This window comes from Mytilus galloprovincialis, chromosome 11 (genome assembly GCF_965363235.1).
Source record: "Mytilus galloprovincialis chromosome 11, xbMytGall1.hap1.1, whole genome shotgun sequence".
Lineage (NCBI taxonomy): Eukaryota > Metazoa > Mollusca > Bivalvia > Mytilida > Mytilidae > Mytilus > Mytilus galloprovincialis.
The window spans coordinates 73,368,539-73,386,366 of NC_134848.1; positions in this window are offsets into that span (position 1 = coordinate 73,368,539).

The window sequence follows — 17,828 nt, forward strand, 5'->3', positions numbered from 1 at the left end:
TTTGGTGTATGAAAATATATTATGATCTATATGTCAGTCCCGCAGGTTTTATTTGACCATGACCTCAATTGCACGGTTCATTGCACAGTGTTAAGTTTTTGTGTTTTGGTCTATTTTTCTAACTATAAGTAATAGGTCAACTATATTTGTTGTACGGAAGCTTTGCTAGCTGTATATGTCTGCCTGGCATGGTTCATCTGACCTTGACCTCATTTTCATGGTTTATTGGTCTTTGTTTAGCTATCTTGGTTAATGTTAAGTTTATGTGACAGTTGTAATAAAGCTTTATACTTAGGACTATCAACATAATATCAATGATTAGTAAAGAAGGCGAGACATTTCAGTGTGTGCACTCTTGTTGCACAAAAACTTTAGTAGAAGTTAATAGAAATCTATGAAATTTTAACACAAGGTTTATGACCACAAAAAGAAGGTTTGGACTGATTTTTGGGAGTGTTGGTCCCAACGAATTAGGGTCCAAATGGTCCAAAATTAAACTTTGTTTGAGTTTAACAAAAATTGAATTCTTGGGGTTCTTTGATATGCTGAATCTAAACATGTACAATATACTTGGTTTTTTTATTATGGGCCCAGTTTTCAAGTTGGTCCAAATCGGGGTTCAACATTATTATATTAAGTATTGTGCAATAGCAAGAAATTTTTAATTGCACAGTATTGCGCAATAGCAAGAAATCTTCTATTGCACAGTATTGTGCAATAGCAAGAAATTTTCAATTGCACAGTATTGCGCAATAGCAAGAAATCTTCAATTGCACAGTATTGTGCAATAGCAAGAAATCTTCAATTGCACAGTATTGCGCAATAGCAAGAAATATCTAATGCACAATATTGTGCAATAGCAAGAAATTTTCGATTGCACAGTTTTTATGAAATATTCTTTGAAAATTGAAGTTATCTTTCTTTGTCCAGAATAGTAATTGAATCAACTTAAATCATTGTTTTATAGGTCGATTTCTTTCCAATGCAGCTCAAATATTTGATATACAATCTGTGCATGTTAGACTAAAATTAAGATAAGAATTGTCAGTTGTAATGGCACGGAGACAGAATAAACATGTTCAAATTAAAATTTTATCCTGAAATTTTGCATATAATTATTTAATATTCTAATATGACGTGCTTCTTTCGCTTTGTAAACAACACCGTGATAAAATTCTCGATATATCTATACTTAGCGCAGACTCCAAGATGTACACAAATGGCTGTTTAAATATGCCTCCCACGTAAATCCACATGTATCGTAACCTATGTGTAAACGGTTGTGGATTTCGCTGTGTTAACAATTACAATTGAATAAAACCCTACAGAAAATTTATTCTGATTCTGATGCATAATAAAATGAATTTACCCATTAGAGAACGGAAAAATGGACAAAAACAAAACAAATTAAAATTCCGCAAAATTCCAGTAATGATTTTTGCGCATTAACGTCATTTCAAAACATGACGTCAAACAAATGAAAAGGTCAAAGCTGAAGGTTTTTCTATTGCGTTTACCTTCTTAACTCGGATACAATTGCATTAAAATAAAGTATTTAGGTAGGTGTTGCTTGTTTTCTGTTCTATTGCAAAATTCGCACATTTACTGATTTCAGCAAGTCAACATGGCGGCTCCTTTGTTACAACATGTCAACAGTGAATTTGACGGTAGCTTACGATAAAAAATGCAAATCTAAAATTGCAAATGTTGGGTTTACTGAGAAGTAAAAAAAGTAATCACATTTTTTTCTAGCGGTTAGTTAAGAAATCATTCATGCAGGTTTATTAGATTTGTTTTACATTTATCGAACAGTGGGTAAAATAGAACAGCCACACACACGGTATACCCATCATCTATATTTGGTGTATGAAAATATATTATGATCTATATGTCAGTCCCGCAGGTTTTATTTGACCATGACCTCAATTGCACGGTTCATTGCACAGTGTTAAGTTTTTGTGTTTTGGTCTATTTTTCTAACTATAAGTAATAGGTCAACTATATTTGTTGTACGGAAGCTTTGCTAGCTGTATATGTCTGCCTGGCATGGTTCATCTGACCTTGACCTCATTTTCATGGTTTATTGGTCTTTGTTTAGCTATCTTGGTTAATGTTAAGTTTATGTGACAGTTGTAATAAAGCTTTATACTTAGGACTATCAACATAATATCAATGATTAGTAAAGAAGGCGAGACATTTCAGTGTGTGCACTCTTGTTGCACAAAAACTTTAGTAGAAGTTAATAGAAATCTATGAAATTTTAACACAAGGTTTATGACCACAAAAAGAAGGTTTGGACTGATTTTTGGGAGTGTTGGTCCCAACGAATTAGGGTCCAAATGGTCCAAAATTAAACTTTGTTTGAGTTTAACAAAAATTGAATTCTTGGGGTTCTTTGATATGCTGAATCTAAACATGTACAATATACTTGGTTTTTTTATTATGGGCCCAGTTTTCAAGTTGGTCCAAATCGGGGTTCAACATTATTATATTAAGTATTGTGCAATAGCAAGAAATTTTTAATTGCACAGTATTGCGCAATAGCAAGAAATCTTCTATTGCACAGTATTGTGCAATAGCAAGAAATTTTCAATTGCACAGTATTGCGCAATAGCAAGAAATCTTCAATTGCACAGTATTGTGCAATAGCAAGAAATCTTCAATTGCACAGTATTGCGCAATAGCAAGAAATATCTAATGCACAATATTGTGCAATAGCAAGAAATTTTCGATTGCACAGTTTTTATGAAATATTCTTTGAAAATTGAAGTTATCTTTCTTTGTCCAGAATAGTAATTGAATCAACTTAAATCATTGTTTTATAGGTCGATTTCTTTCCAATGCAGCTCAAATATTTGATATACAATCTGTGCATGTTAGACTAAAATTAAGATAAGAATTGTCAGTTGTAATGGCACGGAGACAGAATAAACATGTTCAAATTAAAATTTTATCCTGAAATTTTGCATATAATTATTTAATATTCTAATATGACGTGCTTCTTTCGCTTTGTAAACAACACCGTGATAAAATTCTCGATATATCTATACTTAGCGCAGACTCCAAGATGTACACAAATGGCTGTTTAAATATGCCTCCCACGTAAATCCACATGTATCGTAACCTATGTGTAAACGGTTGTGGATTTCGCTGTGTTAACAATTACAATTGAATAAAACCCTACAGAACATTTATTCTGATTCTGATGCATAATAAAATGAATTTACCCATTAGAGAACGGAAAAATGGACAAAAACAAAACAAATTAAAATTCCGCAAAATTCCAGTAATGATTTTTGCGCATTAACGTCATTTCAAAACATGACGTCAAACAAATGAAAAGGTCAAAGCTGAAGGTTTTTCTATTGCGTTTACCTTCTAAACTCGGATACAATTGCATTAAAATAAAGTATTTAGGTAGGTGTTGCTTGTTTTCTGTTCTATTGCAAAATTCGCACATTTACTGATTTCAGCAAGTCAACATGGCGGCTCCTTTGTTACAACATGTCAACAGTGAATTTGACGGTAGCTTACGATAAAAAATGCAAATCTAAAATTGCAAATGTTGGGTTTACTGAGAAGTAAAAAAAGTAATCACATTTTTTTCTAGCGGTTAGTTAAGAAATCATTCATGCAGGTTTATTAGATTTGTTTTACATTTATCGAACAGTGGGTAAAATAGAACAGCCACACACACGGTATAACCATCATCACTTCAGTTTTTTAATGATCGTATTTGTCCTATTAGAATCGAAATAATTCATGGAAGCCATAGATTTGTTGTAAATTTACACATGGCCTGGGCCGTGATATTCGTTAATTTTATCCCTCGTTAACGCTCAGGATAAAATTCGAATATCACGGCCCAGGCCATGTGTAAATTTCCAACAAATCTATGGCTTCCATGAATTATTTCTTAATTTATCATGTTTATATTTAATATAAATGTTTTCAATTGTATTTATAGCATATATAGTAAACACTTTTGTATTTCAAAATACTTGACTAAATGGGAAAATCTCAAAATGAAAATAGTTCAGGTTTCCTATAACATGTATAACATGTAATAAATTCAAACAATGGTCAAACAAACAAACAAATATGTGAAAGACAGTGTTCAAGACTTATGTCTTGTGGTCCTTTAATTTGAAGGATATTTGATACAATTACAAAAAAAGCCTCATTCGTGAAACTTTCTTTAAGAAAAATACAAGTGTTAACATTAGTTTCTCTTCTATATTTATTTGGTCACCTGACCCTATTGGCTATATGAGTTATTGATATCACATGACATTGTGGTCCATTGTAAACCTTTAAAAAAAATCTACTTTAAAATTAATGGCCACTAGAGTTGACTGATTCCTAGACATTTGGTTTTCGCACTCTAACTAATAAAAGTAAATAGAAATCTATGAAATTTAAACACAAGGTTTATGACCATAAAAGGAAGGTTGGGATTGATTTTGGGTGTTTTGGTCCTAACAATTTAGGAATTAGGGGCCAAAAAGGTCCAAAATAAGCATTTTTCTTGGTATGCGCACAATAACTTTAGAATAAGTAAACAGAAATCTATGAAATTTTAACATAAGGTCTATGACCACAAAAGGAAGGTTGGGATTGATTTTGGGAGTTTAAGTCTTAACAGTTTAGGAATTAGGGGCCAAAAACAGGCCCAAAATAAGCATTTTTCTTGGTTTTTGTCGAGCCTGCAACTATTGTTGCAGAAAGCTCTACATAGAGATAGTGATCCGGCGGTGGCTACGGCGGCGGCGTTAGCTAACTTCTTAAACGGTTTATATTTTAGAAGGTGAAAGACCTGGATGCTTCATACTTTGTATATAGGTGCCTCATTTTACGAAGTTTCCATCAGTCACATGTCCAATGTCCTTGACCTCATTTTCATGGTTCAGTGACCACTTGAAAAAAAAGTTCAGAATTTTTGTAATTTGAATTCTCTCTTATTATAAGTAATAGGATAACTATATTTGGTATGTGCGTACCTTGCAAGGTCCTCATGCCCGTCAGACAGTTTTCACTTGACCTTGACCTCATTTCATGGATCAGTGAACAAGGTTAAGTTTTGGTGGTCAAGTCCATATCTCTGATACTATAAGCAATAGGGCTAGTATATTTGGTGTATGGAAGGACTGGAAGGTGTACATGTCCAACTGGCAGGTGTCATCTGACCTTGACCTCATTTTCATGGTTCAGTGGTTATAGTTAAGTTTTTGTGTTTTGGTCTGTTTTTCTCATACTTTATGCAATAGGTCTACTATATTTGTTGTATGGAATGATTGTAAGGTGTACATGTCTAGCGGACAGATGTCATCTGACCTTGACCTCATTTTTATGGTTCAGTGGTCAAAGTTAAGTTTTTAAGTTTTGGTCTTTTTATCTAATATTATATGCCAAAGGTCAACTATATTTGGTGTATGAAAATATATTATGATCTATATGTCAGTCCCGCAGGTTTTATTTGACCATGACCTCAATTGCACGGTTCATTGCACAGTGTTAAGTTTTTGTGTTTTGGTCTATTTTTCTAACTATAAGTAATAGGTCAACTATATTTGTTGTACGGAAGCTTTGCTAGCTGTATATGTCTGCCTGGCATGGTTCATCTGACCTTGACCTCATTTTCATGGTTCATTGGTCTTTGTTTAGCTATCTTGGTTAATGTTAAGTTTATGTGACAGTTGTAATAAAGCTTTATACTTAGGACTATCAACATAATATCAATGATTAGTAAAGAAGGCGAGACATTTCAGTGTGTGCACTCTTGTTGCACAAAAACTTTAGTAGAAGTTAATAGAAATCTATGAAATTTTAACACAAGGTTTATGACCACAAAAGGAAGGTTTGGACTGATTTTTGGGAGTGTTGGTCCCAACGAATTAGGGTCCAAATGGTCCAAAATTAAACTTTGTTTTGAGTTTAACAAAAATTGAATTCTTGGGGTTCTTTGATATGCTGAATCTAAACATGTACAATATACTTAGTTTTTTGATTATGGGCCCAGTTTTCAAGTTGGTCCAAATCGGGGTTCAACATTATTATATTAAGTATTGTGCAATAGCAAGAAATTTTTAATTGCACAGTATTGTGCAATAGCAAGAAATCTTCTATTGCACAGTATTGTGCAATCGCAAGAAATTTTCAATTGCACAGTATTGCGCAATAGCAAGAAATCTTCAATTGCACAGTATTGTGCAATAGCAAGAAATCTTCAATTGCACAGTATTGCGCAATAGCAAGAAATATCTAATGCACAATATTGTGCAATAGCAAGAAATTTTCGATTGCACAGTTTTTATGAAATATTCTTTGAAAATTGAAGTTATCTTTCTTTGTCCAGAATAGTAATTGAATCAACTTAAATCATTGTTTTATACAATATACAATGTATAATCACTTTTACTACCAACTAATAAATTAAAACAATCTTTACCATTCAGTGATTACAAGCACTTTTTTTACATTTTAATATTTTATGATGTACTTAAATGAGTAGTTATTGTTGCAAACTCCGGGTACTAGTATTAGAAATTTAAATTGAGATCAGTTTCGGAATAAGGGAAAGGGGGATGTGAGAAAAAAAATTGGGGAGGGGGGGATTCAATTTTTCTCATTTCAGATTTCATAAATAAAAAGAAAATTTCTTCAAACAATTTTTTGAGAGGATTAATATTCAACAGCATAGTGAATTGCTTAAAGGCAAAACAATTTTTTTAAGTTCATCAGACCATGTAGACCACATTCATTCTGTGTCAGAAACCTATGCTGTGTCAACTATTCAATCACAATCAAAATTTAGAGCTGAATCCAGCTTGAATGTTGTGTCCATACTTGCCCCAACTGTTCAGGGTTCAACCTCTGCGGTCGTATAAAGCTGCGCCCTGCGGAGCATCTGGTTGCTCCCGTTTTCTGATATGTCGCGTGGGAGATAGAACGAAACCCGCTTTGAGGTCACATGTGAGTGAACTGGAAGTTATGAATTTATAATGATATGCAAATGAGTTGACGACCTATTAATAAGCCAAACAAAAAAGTTTATGAATTATTTGGACTGACGATTTTTTTGTAAATAAAATGAGTTAATCCCTTTACCTTACGATAAACTTTCAAGATCATGGAAGACTCATTTTCATTGGTCGAAAAAGACACACCTACGAGGTCACTCACATGTGACCTCAAAGCCGGTTTCATTAGATCTCCCACGCAACATATCAGTAAACGAGAGCAACGAGAGATCGGTTTTTAATTAGATTGGTGTTTAATGAAAAGTAAATAGAATGTCGAGATCTATTTTTTCTATTTCCATTAAAATTCAGATGACTTATTGTACATGCTACATGTGCTATTGGAGTTATTGCTCTTAAATAAGTATTTTTGACTAATATATTTGATTTTTGTTTAGCCTAGCTCAACATAGTGATAGTGATCTGGCGTTGGCAGCAACCACTGAGTTGTAAACTTACTACTATAACATATAAAAGCTTTATAATTTAGAAGGTGGAAGACCTGGATGCTTCATACAATGTACTTTGTATATTGATGCCTTATGTTATGAAGTGTCAGTCTGTTATTTTCTTTGTTCAGTTTCTACTTGAAAGGCATTTTTTTGTAAGGTTAATTTTTTTATCCAATTAGTTATGATGAAAAGAATAACTATATTAATAGTATGTGTTTACCTCAAAGGTACTTGTGCCTGTACGATAGGTTCATCTGACCTCGACCACATTATATGGAGGATTGACCAAGATTAAGTTTCGTGGTCAAGTCCATATTCCAGATCTATACTATGATCAATGATTCAATTGGTCAACCATAATTGGATTTGAGGTGGTTGCAAGGTGAACTTGTCAAACTGGCAGATGTCATCTGACCTTGAGCTCATTTTCATTGTTCAGTTGTAGAAGTTAACAATTTTGCGTTTATTGAATATTTTATGCAATAGGTCATCTAATTTTTATAGTGTCTGGAAATATTTTACGATGTACGTAACATGTCAGTCTGGCAGTTATTATTAGACCTTAACCTCATTTTCTATGGTCATTACTGATAGTTAAGTTTTCTGTTTTGATCTGTTTTTCTAAAACTTTTAGCAATAGGTCAACTATATTTGGTATATGGAATGACTGTAATGTCTGTCTGGCAGGTATCATCTGACCCTGCTCTCATTTTTATGGAACATTTGTAAATGTTAAGTTTTCATAGTTATGTTTGGTTTTTCGATACCATGAACATTACACATGATATGTCAACTGCATTTAATGCATATATTGATTGAAAGGTGTACATATCTGTCTGACATGGTTCATTTGATCTTGACCTAATTTTTATAGTTCATTGGTCAATGTTAAGATTTCCTGGTTAAGTTTTTTAAGAAACTGGAAGCAATAGGTCAACTTTTGTGTATATGGCATGATTGTTAGGTGTATTAGTATTTCAGGATTAGTTTATCTGACTTTGACCTCATTTGTATGCCCGCACCGTAGCAGAGGGGGCATTAAGTTATAACTAATATAAATACACTTGTCTGTACGTACGTCTGTCCATCTGTATGTCCCGTATTGTTCTCTAACTTAAGTTTTTCTAATACATCTGTACTCTGTATAAATTGCTTATTTCTTGACCAATTTCAGTGGGGTTTTATTCTTGAATTCTTAGAGTTCTTTAATCATGTTAATATGCTGAATCTCACCTTGTATTAAGTTTTTGGAATTTGGGCTCTGTTATCAAATTGGTCCACATTAAGGTCCAAAAGGTCGAAAAATGTGTTGTTTGATTTCATCAAAAATTGAATTCTTGGGGTTCTTTGATATGCTGAATCTAAACATGTATTTAGATTTTTGAATATAGGCCCAGTTTTTAAGTTGGTCCAAATCAGGGTTCAAAATTAAACATTGTTTGATTTCAACAAAAATTGAATATATGGGGTTCTTTAATATGCTGAATCTAACCATGTATTTAAATTTTTGATTTGTGGGCCCTGTTATCAAATTGGTCCACATTGAGGTCAAAAGAATCCAAAATTAAACTTTTGTTTGATTTCATCAAAAAATGAATTCTTGGGGTTCTTTGATATGCTGAATCTAACAATTTATTTAGATTTTGGATATTGGACAAAAGAGGTAAATGTCCAATTTAAAATTTTTAAGTTCTTAGACCACGTTCATTCTGTGTCAGAAACCTATTCTGTGTCAAATATTTAATCACAATCCAAATTCAGAGCTGTATCAAGCTTGAATGTTGTGTGTGTCCGTACTTGCCCCAACTGTTCAGGGTTCGACCTCTGCGGTCGTATAAAGCTGCACCCTGCGGAGCATCTGGTTTAATTTTTATTCATTTGGTTATCACAGGCCTGGTTTAGACTACGGTAATAATTTTGCTCATTGTTCATTGATGAGGTATTGTGGACTACAATACTTTAACCAAGGTTATTTCATAGATATTTGTTGACCGAGCAATAGTTAAGCCCTTTTTCCAATATCCGTAAAATTTTTGAGTGTCAATGAGACAACTCTCCATCCAAATAACAATTAAAAAAAAAAGTAAACCATTAGAGGGTCAATGTACGGCCTTCAACACGGAGCCTTGGCTCACACCAAACAACAAGCTATAAAGGGCCCCAAAATTACTAGTGTAAAACCATTCAAACGGGAAAACCAACGGGCTTATCTATATATAAACAAGAATGTGTCCACAGTACACGGATGCCCCACTCGCACTATCATTTTCTATGTTTAGTGGACCGTGAAATTGGAATAAATTCTCAAATTTGGCATTAAAATTAGAATGATCTTATCAAAGGGAACATGTATATTAAGTTTCAAGTTGATTGGACTTCTACTTTATCAAAAACTACCTTGACCAAAAACTTTAACCTGAAATTTGCACTATCATTTTCTATGTTCAGTGAACCGTAAAATTGGGGTCAAAACTATAATTTGGCATTAAAATTAGAAAGATCATATCATAGGGCACATGTATACTAAGTTTCAAGTTGATTGGACTTCAACTTCATCAAAAACTATCTTGACCAAAAACTTTAACCTGAAGCGGGACAGACGGACGGACGAACGGACGCACAGACCAGAAAACATAATGCCTATCTACTATCGTAGGTGGGGCATAAAAATAAAAATGTAGATTTTGGATATTGGACCATAATAGGTATTTTTATGCCCCACCTACGATAGTAGAGGGGCATTATGTTTTCTGGTATGTGGCTCCGTTCGTCCGTCTGTGCGTCTGTCCGTCCGTTCAGGTTAAAGATTTTGGTCAAGGTAGTTTTTGATGAAGCTGAAGTCCAATCAACTTGAAACTTGGTAAAATGTAGATTTTGGATATTGGACCATAATAGGTATTTTTATGCCCCACCTACGATAGTAGAGGGGCATTATGTTTTCTGGTCTGTGGCTCCGTTCGTCCGTGCGTCCATCTGTGCGTCTGTCCGTCCGTTCAGGTTAAAGTTTTTGGTCAAGGTAGTTTTTCATGAAGCTGAAGTCCAATCAACTTGAAACTTAGTAAAATGTAGATTTTGGATATTGGACCATAATAGGTATTTTTATGCCCCACCTACGATAGTAGAAGGGCATTATGTTTTCTGGTCTGTGGTTCCGTTCGTCCGTGCGTCCATCTGTGCGTCTGTCCGTCCGTTCAGATTAAAGTTTTTGGTCAAGGTAGTTTTTCATGAAGCTGAAGTCCAATCAACTTGAAACTTAGTAGACTTGTTGCTTATGATATGATCGTTCTAATTTTAAAGCCAAATTAGGCTTTTGACCCCAATTTCACGGTCCACTGAACATAGAAAATGAAAGTGGGAGTTTCAGGTTAAAGTTTTTGGTCAAGGTAGTTTTTGGTGAAGCTGAGGTCCAATCAACTTGAAACTTAGTAAACTTGTTGCTTATGATATAATCTTTTTAATTTTGAAGCCAAATTAGCATTTTGACCCCAATTTCACGGTCCACTAAACATAGAAAATGAAAGTGGGAGTTTCAAGTTTTTGGTCAAGGTAGTTTTTGATAAAATTGAAGTCCAATCAACTTGAAACTTAGTACATATGTTCCCTATAGTATAATCTTTCTAATTATAATACCAAATTAGATTATTACCCAATTTCACGGTCCATGGAACATGGAAAAGGAAAGTGCGAGTGGGGCATCCGTGTACTTTGGACACATTCTTGTTTTTTTAAGTTTCAATAAGACCAATTTCATTCTGTGTCAGAAACGTATGCTGTGTCAAATATTTAATCACAATCCAAATTCAGAGCTGTATCAAGCTTGAATGTTGTGTCCATACTGACCCCAATTGTTAAAGAGTTCAACTTCTGCGGTTGTATCAAGCTGCACCCTGCAGAACATTTTATTGTTCTCTTACGTTAGTTTGCCTCAATCAAATGCCATGAAAGACAACTGTTACATCTACCACAAAACTCAGATCTAGCACAAAGTTGGATAGCTTTAGTTTATTTTCCGTTCGATTTATGAGTTTGTCCCTCTGGTATCTTTCGTCCCTCTTTTACTGTTACCGTTCTTCAGTTATTTCTATTTATAACTATGATTTGCAAGTGGGAGAGTCATCTGTGTCTTATGGGCACAATCCCCATTTATTTGATGTGATTATACATCTATTTAACTGTTTTAAAACAGTGATAAATAATTTGTATGCCCCCGCCGTAGAAGAGGGGGCATTAAGTACGTCCTTCCGTCTTTCTGTCCCAAAGTTGGTTTTCGTTCTTAAACTTTACTTTGCCTAAACCAACTAATATGAAACTAAATACACAATGCTTGTATCCACAAAAAAAACCAGATCAAATTTGAAGTTTGGTGTCATCACTCAAACCATTCTAGAGTTATGCCCCTTAACAAATTACAATTGGACGCATTGCTGAATTTTTTGTTTCCGTTCTCTAACTTCAGTTTATCTCAACCAAATGTTATGAAACTGATACAACATGTATATTACAACAAAATACTGATCAATTATGAAATCTGGTGGTGTTGCTTTAACCGTTCTAGAGTTATAACCCTTTACAAATGGAAAAATGTATTCGTTTCCATTCTCTTACTCAAGTTGCCTCAACTAAATACTATGAGACTTATAAACAATTGTTATAACCACAAAACTCGGACCAAGTACAAATTTGGATAGCTTCACTTTTACCGTTCCTCAGTTATGTCTCTTTATAACTTTATATGGTGTGCAAGCGATCTGTGTCCCATTGACACATTCCCCATGTATGTCCCATTGACACATTCCCAATGTATTATATTCATGTATTTCATACATGTTATGCAAGTTATCAGAGGTACCTGGGTTATAATTCAATACGCCAGATGCGCGATTCGTCTACATAAGACGCTCAGATCTAAATAGCTGTAAAGCTAAAAAAGTGCAAAGTTAAAAAGCATTGAGGACCCAAAATTCCAAAAAAGTTGTACCAAATACGGCTAAGGTTATCTATTCCTTGGATAAGAAAATCTTAGTTTTCCGAAAATTTTAAAGTTTTGTAACAGGAAAGAGGTATGGCCAATTTCCCCTGAATTCTTTTTATTCGATAAGATAGGCGAATCATGTTAAATAGCCCGATAGATGCTAATTATAGTACATTAAAAGTCCCTAAAAGGGGTCGCCCCGATATTCCGACACCTCATCAGTCCGACACCCCACTAGTCCGACAAAGGTTAATAACTGCAGTATTAGAAAATCTACTTCATAAGGGTGTGGATTGGGGTTTGCAGTATAGAGAAAAATGGAACAAAAAATATGAAATAGAGAATAATGAGGAGCTAAAATATAAAGATTAGAGAAGAATGTGCAAAAAGTATAAAAAGAATAGAGAAAATGCCCTAAAAATGAAAGAATACAGAAATAAACGACACTCTTTCGTAGAATCGTTATTGACGTTATATTTGAACTACTCTTTCTTATAAGTAATTCACAGAAACAGATGATACCATACCACTTATCTGGTATTACTATAAAAGAAATACCATGACCAGATGCATATTAAGAAATCGAGAACCTTTCAAGCATTGGTAAACTAATACAAGATGTGTTCTATATCACATTCTTCTGAAAAAGAAATGAGAGCTATCGTTTTGTTATTTGATAATATACTCGAAAATTGGCAAGTTTGTATAACATCGTTGATAAAATTGTCCAATCGGTGATATAATTTTTTCTATACAAAAATATAATTTTATTAAGGGTTGAAACTTCGATAGAAATGGATGAAATGTGCATTCAGAATAAATTTTAACTGTCTAGTCTTGAAACATTTGCCACTGGACATGAGACAAACAAATACATGTAATAACCTTGTCCATGTTCTGTTTACATATATACTACTATAGGAAGAGACTGAGTCATTGAATCCGCTTAGCTCATCTGAAACCATACAAATTGAAAGTCGGAAAGATTTTATTTCTGTACTTTGAGAGAGATAAAAAGCTGCGTATTTTCATGTAAGTTATTCGACAAAAACTTCTCAAATGTATTTAGTTTGACAAAGTGTTCGCTCCTTTGCATCTTAATCATTCTATATTTGTTTGCATACATATATATTTTTTTAATTATACATATCTACCAGCCAACCTTGAGAAATTCCATTACCTGTTCTTAGTCATTCGATGAACAAGGTCAAATGAGTTCTAATATATATCTAAAATGCAAGTGGAATAGAAATATGGTCAATTTGGGTTTCTTTCGACTGGCAGTCGAATGTCCGTTGTTTGTGCGGAGTTAATATTTTCAAAAACTGTCATAAGTGGTTAAATTAAATCCGATGCCTTGTGTAGAGAGTGCCACGCTCTATGCAGTTTAATCACCTTTTCAACAACTCTTTTAGGGGCAGTCGGTGGCCTTTTGTCTGAGCCTGCTGCATGCATGGCAAATTGGTGTCTGCATCCAAATACCTTTATTGTCCAGTGACAGTCGTAGATTCATTGACCTTTTTTCATCTCGGATGGCATCTATTACAGGACCTACCTATTGTATTTATTGTTCAATTGTTCCCGTCCTGAACATGTATCTAATATTTGCCACTGAACATAAATCAAAATTAAAACATTTTAAGTACTTTATGAATATGTTATTATTATTTTGATGATTCTCAAGTGGATAAGTGTTAACTAATACATGGCATTATCCTCTTAAAATACAAATTATTTATTTAAAATATGGTTTAATTATTCCTTGTCGGACCAATGGGGTGTCGGACTAATGGGGTGTCGAACCAATGGGGTATCGGGATAATGGGGTGTCAGAATAACGGGACTGCCCCCATTAAAATACGTCACATCATCTATTTTCATACTTTGAACAGGTATTCCTACAAAAAACAAGGCCAACACTATTGATTTTTTAATATTGATTTTATCTTATTGTTAACACCCTTTATGTGCATAAGGTACCATACAACGTAACTTGTTAAGAAGCCAAATAATATCGAACAAATTAAATATGGGATGCTGTTTTCTCATTCTGAATATATATATGTATTTGTCCTGGTCTTTAAGGTTTTTCGTCTATAAGCTAAGATAAGATCATATATATTTTTACCGGACGGCAACATCTGACATCAGTTGGTTATAGAACACCTTGTGTTACAACCACACAACATATGCAATATGTCCTTTTCTGGCATTTTAACAAATACAACAGCTTCTTGATGTTTTACATACAATCAAGATTTGAAGTGTAATTGATTTGTTCTGTGGTGTTGCTTTCATAGGTACCGGTGTAGGACAGTGGTAATTTTTTTCAGTACTAGTATCTACACAGTTGGTGAGTTGGCGACAAAATTGCTGATGACCGCATTTCTTACATATACTACCATGTTCAAAAAAGGTTTCCAAAAATTGTTAGTGTTGTTTTGAAACTTGAAAATTCCAAAAAGTTGTGCCAAATACGGCTAAGGTTATCTATTTCTGGTATGAACGTCAATGAGACAACTCTCCACAATAGACTAAAAGACGCAGAACTCAACACTAAAAGTCAGCTTACAGCTTTCAACAATGAGCAAAATCCCAACTGCATAGTCAGCATATGATCTCATGTATATATTTTACTCTGTTATGAACTTTTTTTATGGCCCACTAAGGGACATTTTATGTTTTTAGGTTTGTGTGTCCGTTCGTTCGTTCGTCCTACAAAAACTTTAACTTTAAGTAGACAGTAGAAAATGATAGTGCCAGTGTGGCATCAATATACCATAGACACATTCTTGTTTTACATATATAATATATTTGATTTTTTATTTCTCTAAATAACCTGTTTACAAGCTATTTGAATACATGTTTTGAAATTATACATATGCATTTTTATGGCCCACCTAGTGGTTTTAAGTTTCTTTCTGTTGGTCCCTTTCGTTTATTAGTTGGTTCGGTCGTCCAACTGTCCTACTTAATTTCAAAGTGTTTTAAATTTTAAATCTTAATTAATTTGAAATTTATTACACATGTTTCTTTTGTTATGATCTTTCTTATTTTCATGCCAAATTAGAGTTTTGATCTCAAATTCACGGTCCATTTACATAGAAAATGATGCGAGTAGGGCAATTGTATCAAAAGGACATCTTAAATAAAGATTGGAAATTTTTGGCTTGAAAGCACTTTAACCACGTATGGCGCAGGATCTGGGATTTGTGTTGCTCAGTCTTTAGTTTTTTCTGTGATGTCATTTTGTACTATTGTTTGTCTGTTGGTCTTTTTCCATTGTTAGTCACGGTGTTGTCAGATTATTTTCGACTGAATTTCAATGTCGCTCTGGTCTTTTGCCTCGCTTGAACAACCTATGAATGACCTCAGACATGCAGATGAAAATTTTATTTTCTTTTTTTCTTTAGACTCTTGAAGTTCTTTGACCTCTTTCCTAAGAAAAAAAATTGTATGCACCAAGGAGGCCCCTCATGGGGGGGGGGGTCCTAGTAATCACATAATCACCATTTTTTGCCAATATAATCACATAATCATTAAATATTTGCTTATCTTTAGTAATCAAATAATCATAAACTAAAAATACAGTCCTAGGTAATCAAATAATCATGAAATATTTGGCTTAATAATCAAATAATCATTAAAAAAACGGCCAAGTAATCACATAATCAAAAACCCCATGAGGGCCCTCACCAAGGGTGACTTGATGGTGTGTTTTTTGCCTCCGCTCACTAATGTCTCAAGATACTGTGTACTATTTGGAGAAGAAGTACTGTGTACTATTTGGAGAAGAAGTACTGTGTACTATTTGGAGAAGAAGTTTCTTCAAACAGAGTTTTTATAGCATTTTGCATAATAGTTGATGCAGCTTTGACTGTGTTGTTACATCATTTCAGAATGGTGATATGTAGTTTAATAATAGCTGTAAGAAGATGTGGTATGAGTGCCAATGAGACAACTCTCCATCCAAGTCACGATTTATAAAAGTAAACCATTTTAGGTTATAGTACAGTATTCCACACGGTGCCTTAGCTCACACTGAACAGCAAGCTATAAAGGGCCCCACAAATTAAATTACTAGTGTAAAACCATTCAAACGGGAAGACCAACGGTCTTATCTATATAAAAATAAACCCAGATAATGTATATTTTGATTTACTTCATTGAACTGACTAGGACAGTTGAAACTGTTGGAATGATTACAATTTCCAGTCCCATAAATGATGGCACTTTCATCAGTAAATTGATTTCTTTGGTTGAAATTAGTGTTGGCACAATTGCTAGTACCTGTGTATTGATTTCCCGGGATGAAAGTGTAGGCACTATTGCTGGGATATTATAAATTGGTTTGGTTGATAACTGTGTTGGTACTATTGCTGGTACCTGTATATTGGTTTACATTGTTGAATTATGTTAGCACCATTGCTGAAACCAGTATATTGATTTCCATGTTTGATATTAGTGTTGGTTCTATTTCTTGTACCAGTATATTGTTTTCATAGTTTATATTGTGTTGGCCCTTATGCTGGCATTTCCCTGATTTTCTTATCCCAGGCATAGATTACCTTAGCCGTATTTGGCACAACTTTTTGGAATTTTGGATCGTCAATGCTCTTCAACTTTGTATTTGTTTGGCTCTATACATGTTTTGATATGAGCGTCACTGATGAGTCTTATGTAGAAGAAACGCGCGTCTGGCGTACAAAATTATAATCCTGGTACCTTTGATAACTATTAAATAAGCTATGGTACCAAATATTTAGTTTTAGTGTAAGAATCTAATTTGATTGTTTGTTATGACCAGTTTGTGTTTTTATTAGTCTGATAAGATGGACATTATTGCTGATTTCACGGTCTACTTTAAATTTGCACTGTGACATTAACGTGTTTTAATCATTTGAATCACTGTAATCCTTTAAGCTTTCAATAGCTGGAAGATTGCATTAAAAAAAATAAAGTTCTATATTCTAACATATCTGGGTTGTTAATGACTTGCAAACAGTATCATGTTTTAGTATTTATATCAATTAGACGTGAACAGGAAATATGTGCATTTCCGGTTTTTAATTTCACGAAAAGGTTTAGTTTTGTTTTTAAATTTTCCTATATATAGTTATCACAGGTACCAGGATTATAATTTAGTATGCCAAACGCGCGTTTCGTCTACATAAGATATCAAAAGATTTTAAAGTAACAAAACTCTTTTGAGAGAACTACAATTTTATGCTTGAAATCTAGCATTATCCATGCCTTTCTTTTCAAATAACATGGACTTTTTTCATGTTTCTAACGATTCAGCATTGGAAGGATATGTGTTCACAGAAACCGATGCCACTCCTCAGTGACCCATGCAGTCTCGGTCAAAACCCCATTTTCGTCGAG